This window comes from Perognathus longimembris, chromosome 8 (genome assembly GCF_023159225.1).
Source record: "Perognathus longimembris pacificus isolate PPM17 chromosome 8, ASM2315922v1, whole genome shotgun sequence".
Lineage (NCBI taxonomy): Eukaryota > Metazoa > Chordata > Mammalia > Rodentia > Heteromyidae > Perognathus > Perognathus longimembris.
The window spans coordinates 67,881,517-67,891,649 of NC_063168.1; positions in this window are offsets into that span (position 1 = coordinate 67,881,517).

The following is a 10,133-nucleotide window of genomic DNA, read 5'->3' on the forward strand; positions in this document are numbered from 1 at the left end:
GTTAATGGTTTTGGTTATCATAGAAGTTCAAAGTTAAAATCTCCAAGCAAAGCTTTTGGTCAATACCAATAAAAGTTTACTCTGTCCTTTCCTTAGCAGAAACACACACAATGCAAAATGCTGTGCACTCACAAACACCCATGTGCACACACACTCATGAGTAGGTCATCTGAGAAAAGATGACTCAGTTGTCAGAAACTGTTATTTGATTTACAGTTACATTTTGACTATGAATTTATGATAACAGATGGTGGCGGGAATAGAAAATTAGTGTGCACATTAACATTTTTAAAGGGGATGTGACTGCAAATCCAGAAAGCCGGCAGGGATGACCTATTTTTACATGTAGACACCAGAGTTTCTTTGACAGTATATTGGCTATGGTTATATATATTTTCTAAGGAAAAAATGGTCTTGAGTTAAATAAGAGCTTCAATGGTGAGTTTATTTTGGCTTACCTGGAGAATACAGAATATTTGTCTATATACTAGGACTTACTCGTTTCCCATCATTGAAGAGATTACACAGCTCCTACTTAGAATGAAGCCAGTGACATGCACGTAGAGCAAACCCCACCACAATCTCAGGTTTACTAGAAATTAATTGGCATGCTTTTACTTATCTGTTAATAAAATAACACTTATTCTTATCACATACTGGTTTCAACAAGTACAAATAAACTAAGAAATGAAAAGCAAGTATGTAAGACAGACTCAGTAAGGCTGGGCCGGTGGGGTATAGCTCAAGTGATAGGGCATTTGCCTAGAAAGCACAACATCCTGAGTTCAACTCACAGAATCAAAAATGAAAAGACTCAGAAAATGAGATGAACAGGAGGCTCTTTATCAGCGAATTGAAAGTGTGCTTGTGAATCCAGCCGGGAGGGACCATGGGAACAAAGAAGTAATAATATTACAGAGTCCATTTCCCCCCTCAACTTGTACAATGACTCCTTACTCACTTTTCTTCTCTACCAGCACCTGAAAGAGCTGAGATTTTGTACCTGCTAAACTCACCCCTGATCCTTGAAGACGGAAGAGTCAAAAATAATAGAAATAACTTTGAAATCCACTTGGCACACATGCTCCATAAACTGAGTGAGAGAAGCTCTGACAGAAGGAAGTTTTGAGTGCCTCAGGAAGACCAGTCAGTCAGTGACTAAGGGCGCTGTGCCCAGGATCTAGCTCTTGCATTTTCGAAATGAAAGCAAGCAAAGAAGCAACAGGTGCAGCTGGAACTACAAAAGAAAAGATTTCCCTGTTGACCCAGTATGCATCTATTTTAGCTATTATTTATGTGTGTCCAGGATTTCTTAATCTCATCACTTCTTACTTATGAGATGTATCCTCAGGCATCTCTCTGATAGAAGTCCCGAATGCCTCGCTGGACTCTCTAACCCAAAAAGAACAAGTGCATCTTCTCCCATCTTCTCTCCCTTTCTGGGTCCAGAGGCCAGGCAGCGTCAGTAGCATTAGCAGAGAATCAGCAGCTCAAGGGCCTGTGATAGCTCTCTTGTCATTTGATTTCATGCAGGAGCCTAGTTTTACAGAAAGAACCACAAAGCTGGCATTCGGAAGCCTTGAAGCTTGAAGCTGCAAAAGATTCTCCCATCAGACCTGGGTAAAATCACTTTCTGTCCGGAAGGCTCATTTTTCTGATATGTAAAATTGAGCCAGTAAACTAAACCACCCCTAACCAGCCCTCTTCCCAGCTCACTCGGGTCTCACTAGTCATTGGCATGGCACCGGGGCTGTTCTATAATTCGATTAATCTCACAGTGTTCAACTGAAGCAGCTCCAGTAATACCTTTATCCTAAGACCGGGTTGAAAAGTAAATTAGGTAATTAACTCAAGTGCCTGCCTAGAATATAGGAAATATTGAATACATTGGTACGGTTTATATTGACACTATAATTGCTAATACAAAGAATGAGTTTCTTCTTTAAGGGTGTGTGCCCTAGGTCTTTTTAATTATTGTGAATAAAGAGACGCTTTAGAATTCCATGAAACTCTAAAGTGAAGACAGGAGAGCTTAATGACAAAAGAAGAATGCAAAAGTAGTGACAATAGTTTTGGAAGTGGGCATAGTGGACCAGGGACTCTAAATGTCCCAGACTCAAGGGCAGGCATCCTGGAATCTCTCTCTCTCTCTCTCTTTCTCTCTCTCTCTCTCTCTCTCTCTCTCTCTTGTGTGTGTGTGTGTGTGTGTGTGTGTGTGTGTGTGTGTGTGTGTTAGTGGGGAGCTATGGAGACAGTCCCTAAAGGTCTTTTTTATGCTTCCCAAAGAAATTGCTTTGGCAATGCCCATTTATCCATCTTGTCTTAATCTCTCACTGTATGTGTACTAGATAGATCAACCAATAGATAATATTATACATTATGTGCAATTTTCAAATAAATATATAATTTTCCCCTTTCTATCTTAATAAAACAAAATTTTACTTCCCTCCACATTTCTATGTCTAGTATATACCAGTTCTGACTCACTGATTTTGTTGACTGCAATCAATAGGTCTGAGTAAAGTGAATTAGCATAGCAATGTTGAGAAAAGAGAATAATCTCATGAGCCATGTTGTTTTCTCAAAACTCTCCCTACTTTCCCATCGCCTGCCAAAACCAAAAGCAATACAGATATAAACCTCATTCCTCATTTGGGTAAAAATAGACATAGACTTCACAATGATTATACATAATTACCTTTCATGGGCTTGTGAAGTTTGTTATTGCATTAGAAATGTACTTTTAATAGTCAAATAAATAAAATTTTTGAAACATTCTTGTTCATTTTTTCCCCAAATTGGGTCTGGCTTACAAAAACATAAACTATGGGCCATCCGATTTTATTTGGAAGCCTAACATAAGAAATACGGCCATGTGTCATGCACACACATACCACGCCTGATCCATTGTTCCTTATACATTAGATTCTGCATAGTCAGTCTAGAAATAAAGTATCATATAAATACACATCAAGCAATTCCATTGTCTTGAATGTCTGAGAACTTTTCTCTGCTGTCTTCTCTCTTTATATTTTAGTTTTTATTTTTTGCCAGTCCTGGGGCTTGAACTCGGGGTCTAAGCACTGTCCCTGGCTTCCTTTTTGCACGAAGCTAGCACTCTAGCACTTGAGTCATAGCGCCACTTCTGGCTTTTTCTGTTTCTGTGGTTCTGAGGAACCGAACCCAGGGCTTCATGCATACAGGCAAGCACTCTACTGCTAAGCCATAGTCCCAGCCCTGTCTTGTCTCTTACTTTAGAAAAGGAAAGTGAATATGTCTTTAGCATCCTCTGCGATATTTTCTGGACCCTACAGCTCTTGTTTTCTTTTTGATACTTTCCTATTCCTAAAATCAGAAAACATATTCAAAATCAATCTGTGAATCTAAAATCCTATTGCTGCTTCCTTCACCACATGGAAAATCAATATATTGAAAACTTTTCCTGATATTTGATTTTATTTTACAGTATATAAATATGATTGCAACAAAGATGGTCACATACATGATTTTATTTAACTTTATGAAGTAAGTATATGCATCACCATTGCGTATAAGGAGAAATAGAAATACATTTGCTTACTCAAGATAATTTACCCAATGTATGCAAATAATTGGAACACAATTCTGTTTAGTTCCTGTTGTATTTCTTCCACATTACAATATAGACAGTATTAGAAAACAGAAAGACTATTGTTAGAAGTCTATCTTGTGGATATGAGGTCCTATTTTTTACCCATTACAAATTGAGCAAATAATTACAAAATGTTTGAAAAGGGATTTCAATCTATTCCCTGGAACTAGGTAAAATTATGATTTTCCTTTCTTTTTTCCCCCTATTTTGTTTTGTGCTAGTCCATGGGGTTGAATTCAGGGCCTGTGTACTATCCCTGAGCTTTTTTGCAAAAGGCTAGCTCTCTACCACTTGAGCCATTGCTCCACTTCCAGGTTTGTTGTAGTTAATTGGAGATAAAAGTCTCATGAAATTTTCTGCCTGGGCTGATTTGGAACCGTAGTCCTTAGATCTCACCCTTCTGAGTAGCTAGGATTACAGGCGTGAGCCACTGGTGCCCAACACTACAGGGATTGTTTTGTTTACTCAGGACCTCATTCTAGGTTCACAAGTGCTCAATCACTTTCTCCATTCCATTTATGCTTTAGGTTATTATTTGCTTGTTTAGAGGTAAGTTTTCTGTCTTTCATCAAAGTCATCTTTAGACAAGCGAATCCTCCAACCACCACCTCCTAAATTGCTAGGATTCTAAGTATGCACCACCACACCCATCTAAAGTTATTGTTTCAATTGTTAGTCAATTTATTGTTGTAAAAAATGATTCACGAGGAGAGTGGAAGATGGCACCGACACAGTAGGGAGGCACCCCGACTCGCCCCAACTAAATAGCGAGCTGGGAGCTCCAACACCCAACACCCCATCAAGAACACAGCAAAACCAGCAGCCAGAAGCAGTGGAGAAACGCAGGAAAACAAAAAGGAGCAAAAAAGAAGAGCCGAAAACCTACACGGAGCCGGAGAATCTCCGGGGCACCCTCCCCCCACCAGCCGACCCTGGCCCAAACACGGACAGGCTGGGAAAGGGGAACCCGGCGATCGGCAGACAGGCTGCTGGGAGTGCAGAACTCAGATAGCGGGAGACCCCACGGTCACTAGGGAGGGTGCGGACCAAGACACACTATGGCAGCGACGAGAAGTTCGGGTCTACACCGGGTTCAGACAGACAGCGCCTGGGGAACCCAGCGCAGCAGAAGGAGGGAACCGGGGAAGCCACCACAACACTTCGCCACCCCCAGAAGGACCAATGGCTGCACGGGACACACACACAATCCAGGACCAGTGAGTCCCCCATTACCCCCTCACCCAACGGGTGACCAGCTATCAGAGACTCAAGCCCTACAAAGAAGCTAGATCTCCCTCCCTCCCCCTCCCCACCCCGAGGGAACAAAGAACCCCCAAATCAGGCAGGAAGCTCCCATCAGGCGCTGGGAAATCAGTTTATCAGGGGAAGGGCGGAGCAGCCCCAAGGCCACACAGGTTCCTGAACTGGCCGCACCAGCCCCACCCCCTTCCCAACAGGGGCCGGGGGACAGCAGGCAGTGCAAGCCCCACCTGAGGCGCCTGGACCTCGCAGACTCTTACAACTAAAATCACCAGCGCTGGTGGGCAATACCAGCACAGCAGGGACACCTGGGCCTGATCACGTCCCCCGCCTTGCAGCAGAGGCGAGGTCTGAGGGTGCTAACCCACGCCCGGACAGTCAATCCCACTGGGCCCCACACATACCGCCCACCCCTCAACGGACTCGCAGGAGGGCGCAAACACAACCCAACAACCTGGGCCTCGCTCTGGGAGGCGTACCCTGCTAAAGAGGATGGGGCCACAGCACCAGTGCCTGTTGTGGCGGCGCACAGCTCACAGGAGGGCGGGACTCCTGGCGACAGCGCCGCTCTGGTAGGCGTACCCCGCACTGGTGGGCGGGGCCACAGCGGCAGCACCTGCTCCGATAGACACGCCTACACAGGAGGGAGAGCAGAGCTACAAACCAAACCTGAGAAGTCAGCCACAGATTTCCAGATGCGCAAATCACAAAGAAACATAACACAGTTCATCAAAGGGCAAGCCAACTCGCCAGCTCCAAAAAGCAGCACGACTGAAGAGAAGATGGAGATTAAAAAAGCAAATGAGGCCATGTTAACAGGAATGATGGAAAGCGTCAGAAATGAAATCAGAAAACAATTCCAGGAATTTAGAGTGGAAATCTTGAAGGACACCCAAGAAGCCAAGAAAGAAATGGAAGCAAAAATGGGATACAATGCAAGCCTTCTTTAAAGAAATGGAAGCAAAAATGGATATAATGCAAGCCTTCTTTAAAGAGAATCTTAGCATCCTGAGAATTGAAATGCATGAAAAAATAGATTTAAAATACAACTATTTGAAGGAAGAAATTTCCACGATCAGAGCTGATCTGACAACCATAAATAGCTCTCTGACATCCATAAACTCCACAATTGAAACCATAACACAAAGAGTGGACCATATGGAATCCAGAATCTCTAGCCTAGACGATGAAGCAGCCGACAACAACCAGAAAATGACCACACTCTAAGAAACGGTGAAGCTTCAGGGCAGACTAATCCAGGAACTAATGGACAAAGACAAGAGATATAATCTGCACATAATTGGAATAGAAGAAGGAGCCGAATACCAGAGCAGAGGGCTTAAACATGTTCTTAATAAAGTTATTGCAGAAAACTTCCCCAATCTCACAGGGGACCCCATCCAGGTAACTGAAGCCTATAGGACACCTGGCAGGCCAGACCCCAGAAAAGCCACCCCAAGGCACATATTTTTCAAGACTTCAGACCTCAAGATTAAAGAGCAAATTCTGAATTCAGCCAAAGCAAAGAAAGAAATTTTCTACAATGGGAAGAGGATTCGATTACCAGCTGACTTATCCACACAAACTTACCAAGCACGAAGTGAGTGGAAGAACACCATCCAAGTACTTAAGGCTAACAATATGCAACCTCGGATCAAATATCCAGCGAAATTGGAGTTCACATTCGAAGGGAAAAAACAGATCTTTCCACACCAAAGCGGAGCTAAAGGGGTATGTGAATAAAAAACCAGCCCTACAGCGAATTCTAAGAGGGGAGCCCCACCCGACAGAGATCGTACAAGACACACAGACAGAATCAGAAACTACAATAGCCAAAATCCAACAGAAAAAACAGCTCACTAAAGACAAGAAAAAAAAAGAGGACAAAACAGCCCAACAAGTAAATGGAAGGAGAAAAAACACCCTTATCCTTGATCTCTTTAAATATAAAAGGTTTAAACTCTCCGATAAAGAGAAGCAGACTGGCAGAATGGATTCGCAAACAAAAAGTTGACATCTGTTGTCTACAAGAGACCCACCTTACAACAAGGGACCAAAACAGGCTCCGAATGAAAGGATGGAGCAAGATCTACCAAGCAAATGCACTTACCAAAACGGCAGGTGTAGCCAACCTGATCTCAGACAAGCTGGACTTTGCATTAAAATCAACTCAAAAAGACAAAGAAGGACACTACATATTAATACAAGGAAAAATCCAGAATCAAGACATCACGGTGATAAATATATACTCACCGAACAAAAGAGGCCCTACATATGTCAAGCAAATTCTCACAGAATTACAGAACAAGATAGACGCAAACACAATCATAGTGAGGGACCTTAACACCCCACTCTGCCCAAGAGACAGATCCAACACCCAGAGGATTAGCAAGGGAGCTGAGGACCTAAGTAACACCGTTTCCCAAATGGATCTGACAGACCTATATAGAATCTTCCACCCTACAAAGACCCAATACACCTTTTCAGCAGCACATGGATCATATTCCAAAATAGACCACGTCATAGCCCACACAAAAAACCTCAGCAAATACAAAAGTATTGACGTCATCCCATGTATTATATCTGATCACAGTGGATTAAAGGTAACCCTCAACAACAAAGCATACCACAGAGGCTATACACACTCTTGGAGGCTAAACCCCACACTGCTATCCAACACTTGGGCCACAGACCAAATTAAAGATGAAATCAACGAATTCATAAGCCACAATGACAATGAAAACACATCACAAAGAAACCTATGGGACACAGCTAAGGCAGTACTGTGGGGCAAGATCATTGCCCTCAGCACTCACATTAAAAGAATGGAAGCAGAGCAGGTGAATAACCTCACAATGAAACTAAAACAACTGGAGAAACAAGAAATGACCGAATCTAAAATGACTAGGAGGGGAGAGATCACAAAGATTAAAGAAGAGATAAATCTGATTGAAAATAGAAAGACCATTCAACAACTAAATAAGACTAAAAGATGGTTCTTTGAGAAAATAAACAAAATTGACAGACCCCTTGCAAGACTTACAAAAAAAAAGAAAAGAAGAGACTCATATACGTAAAAACAAGGACTCCACCGGAAAAATTACAAGTACACATGATATTCAAACAATCATAAGGAGCTATTTCCAAAACCTCTACTCAGCAAAAAACAATAATTTTACAGAAATGGATCAATTCTTAGAGAAGCACAAACTGCCTAAACTGAACCAAGAAGAAATAAATCAACTAAATCAATAACTTACAGCGAGATACAGGAGGTAATCAAGAACCTCCCAACAAAGAAAAGCCCAGTCCCAGATGGATTCACCAACGAATTCTACAAAACCTTTAGTGATGAGCTAATACCAATACTCCTCAAACTCTTCCACGAAATAGAAACAAAGGGAGAAATCCCAAACTCATTCTACAAAGCCAATATCATACTCATTCCCAAACCAGGCAAAGACCCAACAAAAAAAGAGAACTACAGACCAATATCACTAATGAACACAGACGCAAAGCTCCTTAATAAAATATTAGCTAACAGGATCCAGAAAGTGAACAAGAAAATCATACATCATGACCAAGTAGGCTTCATCCCACAGTCACAAGGATGGTTCAACATCCGTAAATCAATCAACGTAATTCACCACATAAACAGATCTAAAATTAAGAATTACATTGTTATCTCAGTCAATGCCCAAAAAGCCTTGACAAAATACAACATCCATACCTATTAAAAGCTTTGGAGACAATAGGAATAGATGGAAAATTCCTCAAAACAATAAAAGCCATATACAACAGACCAACTGCTAATATCATATTAAATGGAGAGAAACTTAAATCATTCCCCCTAAACTCAGGAACAAGACAAGGATGCCCACTCTCCCCACTTCTTTTCAACATAGTGCTGGAATCCCTAGCCATAGCAATAAGGCAAGAGGAGGACAACAAAAGGATCCACATGGGCAAGGAAGAAATCAAGTTATCCCTATTCGCATACAACATGATCTTATATCTGAAGGACCCAAAAAAACTCAGTACCCAAACTCCTACACCTAATAAACCAATTTGGCAAAGTAGCAGGATACAAAATCAATCCACAAAAGTCAGCAGCTTTTCTGTACACCAGCAATATACAAAAAGAAAAGGAAATTATGGAAATAATTCCATTTACAGTAGCCAAAAAAAGAATAAAGTACCTAGGGATCAACTTAACCAAGTATGTGACGGACCTATTTAATGAAAATTATAAAAATGTAATAAGGGAAATCAAAGAAGAAACAAGGAGATGGAAAGACCTCCCATGCTCATGGGTAGGCAGAATCAATATAGTGAAAATGGCCATATTGCCCAAATTGTTATACAAATTCAATGCAATACCTATCAAAATCCCAGCCACATTCTTCCCTGAAATAGAGAAACCAATCTATAAATTCATATGGAACAGCAAAAGACCTAGAATAGCCAAAGCAAATCTAGGCAAAAAAAAGCAGTGCAGGAGGTATCACAATACCAGACTTCAAGCTCTACTACAAGGCCATCATAACAAAAACAGCATGGTATTGGTATAAAAACAGATCGGAAGACCAATGGATTAGAATTGAAGACCCAGAAATAAAACCGCACTCTTACAGCCAACTGATATTCAACAAAGGAGCTAAAGACATACAATGGAATAAACAAAGCCTCTTCAACTACTGGTGCTGGGAGAATTGGGCAGCCATATGCAGAAAACTCAAAGTAGACCCAAGCCTATCACCATGCACCAAGATCAACTCAAAATGGATCCAGGACCTCAATATCAGACCTGAATCCTTGAAACTACTGAAGGACAGAGTAGGAAAGACGCTAGAACTTATAGGCACAGGAAGGAACTTCCTGAATATAGTCCCAGGGGCACAACAAATAGGGGAAAGACTCGACAAATGGGACTACTACAAATTAAAAAATTTCTGCACAGCTAAGGACATAGCCACCAAAAGAGAAAGACAGCCAACGATATGGGAAAAGATATTAACCAGCACAGCCACAGACAAAGGCCTGATATCGGTCATCTACAGAGAACTCAAAAAACTAAGCCCCTCCAAGCCCAATAAACATATTAGGAAATGGGCAAAAGAGCTAAAGAGAGACTTCACAAGAGAAGATATAAAAATGGCAAAGAAACATATGAGGAAATGCTCAACATCCCTGGTAGTAAAGGAAATGCAAATAAAAACAACCCTGAGATACCACCTCACCC